Raw genomic sequence first — 10113 nt, forward strand, 5'->3', positions numbered from 1 at the left:
ATTCTATATGAAAAACTGATTATAATAATATTTCGCGTTCAAACTTTTATACAATATTTTACAAACTTACAATACCGCTTATTTTACATAAAGCATGAAATATAGCACACAATAACTTTGATACAAGATAGTTGTAAAGATAATTCTAGCTAGTACACAAGTCGTTCAGCAAAGGCAATAAAGACACGTAATTCATACGTCCAGAAACAAGTCATGCATTCTGGTTTTACTAGGACTACTTCCCATCCTTGGTCTTGTGGAACATAACCGTTATGGCCGTTGATAAGACAGCGTGTTGTAACGTCGTCAAAGGGACGAGGGTTATGTAATGACCAACAGTGTCGTAATAACCTAAAAACCTCATTTCTTACCCCAATTACCGACTCCGTCACTTGTGGGAACGTTTTGTTTAATAGTTGTAGCCCGATGTTCTTTTTCTCACTTTGGTGAGAAGCGAACATTACTAACCCGTAAGCATAGCATGCTTCTTTATGTTGCATGTGATGTTATGCGAGGTGTATATAAAATAGTTATTAATTTTAGCAGAAAACACTATTAAATACGATACAATTTTACACAAGATATTTATTTATTTATAGAATGGATATACTTAAACCTTGCTACAACACTTATAGGCAGTGTACCTAATCGTAAAGTAGTGTAGTTTTTAGTAAGTCCGGTTCGTTCCACAGGGAAATCTTTAAACAAAGCTCAACGCTATATTAGTTTACTTTTATAAAAATACAAATATATATATAAGTAATATTATTATTATAAAAGGGGGGTTTTTACCGTTTAATGACCGGTTTGTCGATTTTAAGACTTTAGTCGCAGTTAAAACCTAATGTAAAATATAAAATAAATACAAGACTTAAATTAAAGCGTAAAGTAAATAACGATAATGAAATTGCGAATAATAAAAGTGCGATAAAATAAACTTGCGATAATTAAAAAGTACGATAATTAAAAGTGCGATTAAATAACAATAAATAAAAGTGCGATAATTAGAAGTGCAATTAAATATAAAATAAAGGAAATTAAATATGAAATAAAAGAATTATGCTTATTTAAACTTCCGTAATCATGATGTTTGACGTGTTGATTTTAGTTTTATGCCCATGGGTTAATTGTCCTTTGTCCTGGATTATTTAACATGTCCGTCTGGTTTTTGTCCATAACAGTCCATCAGTCATAAATATAAAGTGCGAGTGTCCTCGTCAAATTATTATTATACCCGAAGTTAAATATTCCAACTAATTGGGGATTCGAATTGTAACAAGGTTTTAATACTTTGTTTAATGAATACACCAGGTTATCGACTGCGTGTAAACCAAGGTTTTACTACTTTGTTAGCAATTACACCAATTACCCTTGAATGTAATTTCACCCCTGTTTTAATTATTCTAGTGGCTATTAATCCATTCCCGTGTCCGGTTAAATGAACGATTATTCGTACATATAAATACCCCGCCCATCGTGTCCGATCGAGTGTATATGGTAATTTATAGGGACGCCCAATTGTAAATCTTTATATTAACATTAACAAACTTTCATTTAGTTAAACAAATATAAAGCCCATTAATAGCCCATAGTCTAATTTCCACAAGTGTCGTTCTTTTGTCCAAACCCCAATTATGGTACAAAGCCCAATTACCCAATTTTAGTAATTAGCCCAACATCATGATTACTTCGTTTTAAATAAGCATAATAATAACTTAGCTACGAGACATTAATGTAAAAAGGTTGAACATAACTTACAATGATTAAAAATAGCGTAGCGTTACACGGACAGAATTTCGACTTACACCCTTACAATATTCGCTAACATACCCTTATTATTAGAATTATAATTAAAATTAAAATATAAATTATAAATATAAATATAAATTTTACGTATGAATGAGGAAGAAAAAGATATGATTTTTTGATCAGAATTCGGTTTGCTTTATAGGCAGAGTTGAAATTTGGGGCTCCGCGACTCGCGGTGAATTTTGCCTTCAAACCCCGCGAGTCGCGGAGATTGCAATTACAGCTCACATCTTTTGGAGTCTTTCTTGCCGACGGATTTTATATATAAATATAAAATATAAATAATTAATATAATTATTTATATATTATATTATATTCTTGTGCATAGTAGACTTGTAATTTTTAGTCCGTTGCGTCGAGCGTTAAGAGTTGACTCTGGTCCCGGTTCCGGATTTTCGAACGTCCTTGCGTACAATTTTATATTTTGTACTTTGCGTTTTGAATCTTGTACTCTTGTAATTTCGAGACGTTTCTTATCAATAATTGGAACCTTTTTGATTGTCTTTTGTACTTTTGAGCTTTTTGGTCGTTTGCGTCTTCAATTCGTCGAATCTGTCTTTTGTCTTCACCTTTTATTATTTAAACGAATATCACTTGTAAATAGAACAATTGCAACTAAAAGCTTGTCTTTCTTGAGGAATAATGCTATGAAATATATGTTCGTTTTTAGCATTATCAAATATTCCCACACTTGAGCGTTGCTTGTCCTCAAGCAATATCGTCTTGAAATACTAGAATCACTTCTTTATTCTTCACACTTTGTACATCAGTGATTTCTATACGGCGGTATAAACAATGGTAGTAACGATATGGTTTACAGTCCCACATGACTATAAAAATTTAGATCCATTAAGAAAATTGGATCTTTATGAAAACATTTGATCTTTTGAAATCTAGTTTTTACCCTAGATAAGTTTTCCGGAATAACCCTTTACCGGTGTTTGCAAAATATTTTTGTGGGTTTGGTGGGTTTCAGATTTGAAAATTTTAGCTCAAAACTTACGGTTTTGTGTCACCCACTTGCTAACCTTGTATTTGGAAAGCAACACGTCCAGTTTACTTGTCCCGTATATTACCTTTTGGCAAACTACCGTCCGGTTGTAAAGGAAAGCGTTGAACAAGCAACTGTTAAGGCAATGTCCCGTGACATGCTTTTAATTATGGTCTATAACGTGTCGGACGCAATTACTATCCTTTGTAGGAGCAATAGTAAAGCTCACCCTAGGAATTTTTCGGTCTGGCACAAGGTCCTGTCTTTGACCATGCTATGCAACCACCGTTCTTACGGTTGACACCCGATTTAGTTCAGGTGACCTAATGAATTCCAGGTGAATTCCTAGGATTTTACGTTCAATGGTAATGAACGCATTGAAAATAGGGTTTTCAGAAAACAAATCGGTTTGTAATTTTGATCAAAATATTTTCTCGTTCAAGCTCGAGTTTAGATATCATCGAATTCCATGAGTTTGTAATTCTCAATCTTTAAGGTCAATCTCTAGGATTGAGTAATATCAGTCTTAAAAGCTGATTTTTAATCTTTAAGGAGATTATCCTTTCTGGGGATCTGATTCATTAGTCTTATCCAGCTAATTTGCATGGTGCCCCCCCCATTGTACGAGATAAATCCTTCTCATGGTTAGGATAAATCTGACCACTTGGCGACCCTGTTTAATGCTGAGGTCCGTGGATTTCCTGCTGATTTTAGTGATGACTTTTCTAGATTTTTCGTCAACCTACAGCTGGTCTGGACGACAACTTCATGACCTAAATCAAGAAGCGCGTGTCTTTTTCGGAAGACTTTACTTCCTTTTAATGATGGAATTGATTCATCGTGTAGATCCATCTCTTCTTTTCTTTCATCGGGTAAAACAGTTTAGTTTATTCCAAAGCAAAAGTATTTTCAGTTATTTGTTACAGATATATTGTGACATATGTTTAAGATAACTTGGTAAATTTTCCCACACTTGGCTTTTTATTTTTCTTTTTACCGTCCTCTATTCCATTTTAAATGAATTTTGACATTTTAGTTTGTTTCTTAATTTATGTTCTTTCTGAGATAACAATAATTTCGGTGTTAAAACCTAGTTTTATCGTTCATAAATATGTATAAACATGATTTGAATTCATTTAATTGAAAAATTTTACTAGAATTGGGTAGTCAGTATATAAGACTAGGGCTGTTCTTTTTTATCAGAGAGCACTAGATTCTAATACAACTACTGCTTTACTAGTATTTTTAATGGTAACCAAGTGTATAAAGTAAAAAATTTTAAAATCCGAAAGAATTTAACCCCTTCCCACACTTAAGATCTTGCAATGCCCTCATTTGCAAGAAATCAGTAACAATTTAAATTATTGAGGGTGATTTGTGTGAAAATGATTAAATTTTTACCAAAGTTTCCAAATATATTGGCGTTTGTTTGCTGAATGATAAATGGTGCACATCATTTGTTCATTCCGTCTTGTTGTTATTTCACATATATTTTGCATCTTGTCGTCAAAATTAGTTGCTTTTGCTAAACTTAATGCCAGTCTTTGAAAATGCGTTGTTTTACCCTGTTGTGTACATAAGATAAACTGCAAACATATATACATATTTTTGAAGTTTGGTATATTACCCCACATTCAAAAATTATTAAAATTTAAGAATAAAAGTTAGATAATTATAAAAATGATTACAATATTAACAAAAATATTAAATGTATCAATAATTACAAATTACAAAATAAAAAAAAAATAATAAGTAAACTAAGGATGATATTGGTACCAATAGGGGTTCCAGGCATAACCATAAGTGCTATAGAATGCTTCGGCAGAGTCATACGTAGGATATGGTGGCTGCATCTCTATCGACCAAGGAGGGAAGATGGGTTTCGGTGTAGGAATATAGTTTCTACCTATATGTTGGCAATGAGCTATGATTTGGTTCTGATGAACTTGCCAATCTTCAAACGCTCTCTGTCTAGCATTTTCGTATTCCTGAGAAGCTATAAACCTATGCATTTCTTGCATCTCATTCCCCCCTCCTACATTACCTTGCTGCTGGTTTCTCTCCACCTGTGGATGTCTACCATGGTATCGTACTGCGGCGTTATTTCGCCTCTTCAAAACTTTCGCACCATGGTATACATTTAAACCTATAGTATCGCGGGGTTCCGGCTCTTCTAGTAATAATCCCCCCCGACTTATATCCACACCGAGATATTCACCAATCAAAGTAATAAAAATACCACCTCCTATTATGCTATGTGGTCGCATCCCCCGAACCATAGCTGATAAATAATAACCCACACAATATGGTATACTTACAGCGCTCTGTGGGTCTCGAATACACATATGGTAAAACAAATCCTGTTCATTTACTTTTTCCTTGTTTTTACCCCTTTGTGTAATCGAATTAGCTAAAAACCTATGTATCACTCTTAATTCGGCTCTATCTATATCCAAATAAGAGTAATTTCCCCCTTTGAAACGGTGATGGCTTGTCATTTGACTCCACACACCGTATGTATCAAAATTCTCATCTATCTTTCTACCGTTTAGTATCAATCCTCTACAATCGGCAGACGCTAACTCCTCAGGCGTATATATACGTAAAGCCTGAGCCATGTCCAGTAAAGACATGTGGCGCATCGAACCGCCTAACAAAAATCTAATAAAAGAACGATCGGTTAAACTAGCTACCCGATCATTCAACTCTATACTACATAACAATTCTTCACACCATACTTTATATACAGGTCTACGTATGGTGAATAAACATATCCAGTCATTAAAAGAAGAATTACCATACCTCTGTACAAGTAATTCCCTAATTGGCCCGGCCAATTCTACAGCTTCTAAGGGTCCCCATTCTATGACCCTCGGTACCTCAACAACCTTGGAATGAAGAGTATGCAAACCCCGTTGATATTTTGGATAATCTATCCAAAGTCTGTCAAATCTCAGGTTCGGGTGCAACTCTTCCAAGTGCATATCGGAAAAAGTCATGACTGGATGAGGTACATCCTGCTTGTAGTAGTTATCCACCTCCTGTTGTTCCAAATTCTCAGCAGGAGCATTGCGGGCTTGGGATGAAGATTCACCCCTTTCATTCTGCAAAACACATCAAACACAAATTTTGTGCATCCAAATATGCATTAGTGTCAGCAAAATCATCAATCAAAATAATTACAATGACATTATCAATTTATATCAAACTTAAGCTCATTTTCATATTTTCATCAAATCTACACTTTTTCAAATAAGCATATACGAAAATGTTCGCCAAGTTCATAAGCATTCAACTCAAATAACATGTCAAAATAATCATTACTAGCAATTAAACAAGTCTCAAATGGCATTATCTTTCAAAAATCAAGTTCATGAATTTTAGACTTGAAAAAGTCCACTTTAATTCTCAAAATCATGTTTAGGCTCAAAGTTTGGATCATTTAACTACCTAGACATGTTACACTACTCAATTTAGCAACAATTCATGACAAAAATCGGCCATAACCTGTTTATATCAAAAAGCCCCAAATTTGCTCAAGAACACAAACCCTAGATTACTCAAAATTTGAAGTTTAAGGCTTCTAATCATGTTAAACAGCATCAATCTAGGTTATACAAGCATAATACATAAACAATTTAAGCTTAATTACACTAAAAAGCATCAAAATCAAATTGGGGAAAAAATAGCTCAAGAACACCAAATTTCGGATTAAATGGTGTTTAGGTGTAGAAATTTACCGTTTTTCTTGAGTAATTCTTAGATAGCATCCTTCTCAACATGATTTTAGCAAAAGATTTGGTGATTAACGGTTAAAAATTGTGATTTTGGGGGGTTTTTTTCGTGTTTTTGCGGAGTGTTTTTCGCAGGTTTTTATTGTTTTGGGGTTGGGACTGATCTGTTCCAGCTCTTTATTTTTTTCTGATTTTTCATCCCTCCGCGAGTCGCGGGGATTTACCCTCCAAACTCCGCGACTCGCGGAGTTTGGTATATTTTTTTTTTTTTTTTTTAATCATTAACTTATTAAAACAATTAAGTAATTAATTTTAAAATTTTGTTTCCCTTGTTATTTAGGACGAGGTCGTTTCGGATCGATGTCCTAGTCCTTCCTTCGACAAAATTTTAAAATTTATCTTTTTGTAGCGATTGTTTTAAAAGCTAAGATTTTTGAGTTTTTTAATGTTTTTGGCATACTTTAAATTAATAAGATTAAAAATAATGATAATAAAAGTTCTCGTCCCTTCCTTGGGTAAAGCAATTTCGGTTCAAAGACCTAGTCTTCAACTTACGACGAATTTTTTAAAAATCATATTTTTAACTTAATGAGATAAAGTAAATTTTTGTTTTTAAAATCACACAACTTAAATATAAAATTCAAAATTAATATTAAAAATTCACACAAACTTAATTTAAAATTTTAAAAATTCATATCAAACTTATATTAATTTTTCAAATATTTACGATTTTAAATATATTGTTTTTACAAAGTTTACAATATTAATTTAAGATTTAAATATTAATTTTAAAAACATGGTAAAAAATAAATTTAAAAATCTTTTTGTCTTTTTATCCCACTTTAATCAATCAAATATTATCAAAAATATGCGCCCCTCTTTTCGGTAAAGTAATTTCGGTTCCAAGACCTAATTTAACTCATGACGAATTTTTGAAATATTTTGGGTTGATTGATTAAAGATATTTATACCTTAAGAATAAACGTTAAATTTCGCAGTGATGTAATAAATTTTTGAATGATATCAATAATTTCGGTCGCCAAACCTAATTTTATTCAATACCAATTTAATACTTTTTAGCGAACAAATTAGCGTTTATTATCAAAAGGTTAAACATAAAAATAAAAATAAAAACTGTACAGACATACCTGTGAAATAGATTTCTTAGTTATATGATCTATTCCATTCATAAGATAGTCGGTTTAATTGATTTTCCATGGCTACATAGGCGTAACCTCGAGCATTCAGTGTCTTTTCTTCTAAACATATGAACGGTCCGTCTCTGCATAAAGTAACAAATTCGGTATTTGAATAGGTTTGATTATTTGAACATTTACCTCCATGTGACCATTTTCCGCATTTGTGACATCGTTCTAGGTGTCGTGCTCTTCTTTTCGCTGCGGATTTTGATTTTCCTTTACCAAATTGTAACTTATTATCTTCGCATCTGGATTCTTTTCTAACTCCGTCCATTCTTTCTCTGATTACTGATACTATTTCACTCGGTAGTATGTCATTATTTCTTTTAGTGATCAAAGCGTGTAGCATTAGACCATGGTTTAGTTCACAGGCAGTCTTCATTTTGTAAAAACCTAAAAAAATAAAAATTCAGAATGGGGGGAGAAGACTAGTTCTTTAGGGTCTGCTAGGGAAAGACCATTCGGGTTTCATTTTCGAGAACTACACGAAAACAGACAATCTAACTCTAACATAAATACATATTATCCTTTAAAGACTTGATTCTCCCCACACTTAGTTAGTTGTGGTATCGAAATTGTGATTAACTTCGTTGTCGACTTCCATCGGACCATGTATGTAATGTTTAACTCTGTGACCATTAACTTTAAATTCAACCCCATTTGAATTTATCAATTCTATCGTTCCGTATGGGAAAACTCTTTTGACTATGAATGGTCCAGACCATCTTGATTTCAATTTTCCAGGAAATAGCTTGAATCGTGAATTGAAAAGAACAACTCTGTCTCCTTCTTTAAATTCTTTTGAACTTCTGATTCTTTTATCATGCAATTTCTTCGTTCTTTCTTTATAGATTAACGAATTTTCGTATGCTTCATGTCTTAATTCTTCTAATTCGTTTAGTTGACTTAATCGTAGACGTCCGGCTTCATGTAAATCAAGATTACATGTCTTCAAAGCCCAAAATGCTTTGTGTTCAATTTCTACTGGAAGATGACATGCTTTTCCATAAACAAGTCTAAAAGGTGTGGTTCCAATTGGAGTTTTGTAGGCTGTTCTAAAAGCCCAGAGTGCATCCTCCAATTTAATGGACCATTCCTTCGGATTTGATCCTACGGTTTTCTCTAGAATACGTTTTAAAGCTCGGTTGGTATTTTCAACTTGTCCACTTGTTTGTGGATGATATGCGGTGGAGATTTTATGAGTTACTCCATATCTTTTAAGAACTTTCTCAAGTTGATTATTACAGAAATGAGTACCCCGATCACTTATTAAAGCTTCCGGTGTTCCAAACCTTGCAAAAAGACGTTTTAAAAAGTTGACTACAACTCGTGCATCGTTAGTTGGGAGAGCTTGTGCTTCCACCCATTTAGATACATAATCAATGGCTACGAGTATATATAGATTATTATGAGATTTTGGAAATGGACCCATAAAGTCAATACCCCAAATGTCAAATACTTCACATACTTGGATGACATTTTGTGGCATTTCATCACGTTGACTTATTTTTTCGGCCCTTTGACATGCATCACAGGATTTGCAAAGAAGGTGTGCGTCTTTGTAAATTGTAGGCCAATAGAATCCAGCTTCATAAACTTTTCTTGCTGTTAGTTGAGGCCCATAATGCCCTCCTGTTGATCCTGTGTGACAATGGTTTAAAATTTTACTAGCTTCATCTCCAAATACACATCGGCGTATTATTCCATCGGGACAACTTTTAAACAGATGTGGATCTTCCCAGAAATAGTGTTTTATATCACTGAAGAATTTCTTTCGTTTTTGGTACGATAATCCTTTTTCAAGGAATCCACATACTAAATAATTTGCATAGTCTGCAAACCATGGGATTTCTTTATAATCTATCTTCAATAGATATTCATCAGGAAAGTTGTCTTGTATGGCTGATTCATTTAGAACTTCTAATTCGGGATTTTCAAGACGAGAAAGATGATCAGCGGCGAGATTTTCTGCTCCTCTTTTATCTCGGATTTCAATATCAAACTCTTGTAAGAGTAAGATCCAACGGATTAATCTTGGTTTAGCATCTTGTTTTGAAAATAGGTATCTAAGAGCAGAATGGTCGGTATAGACCACCGTTTTTGCTAGAACGAGATATGATCGAAATTTGTCAAAAGCAAAGACAATAGCAAGGAGTTCTTTTTCAGTAGTTGTATAGTTCGTTTGTGCTCCTTGTAACGTCTTACTAGCATAATATATAGGTTGAAATCGTTTTTCAATCCTTTGTCCTAAAACGGCTCCCATTGCAAAATCACTTGCATCGCACATTAGTTCAAATGGTAGATTCCAATTTGGTGTTATCATGATCGGTGCATTAGTGAGTTTCTCTTTAAGAATATTAAAAGATTTGATACACTCATC

This window comes from Rutidosis leptorrhynchoides, chromosome 1 (genome assembly GCF_046630445.1).
Source record: "Rutidosis leptorrhynchoides isolate AG116_Rl617_1_P2 chromosome 1, CSIRO_AGI_Rlap_v1, whole genome shotgun sequence".
Classification (NCBI taxonomy): domain Eukaryota; kingdom Viridiplantae; phylum Streptophyta; class Magnoliopsida; order Asterales; family Asteraceae; genus Rutidosis; species Rutidosis leptorrhynchoides.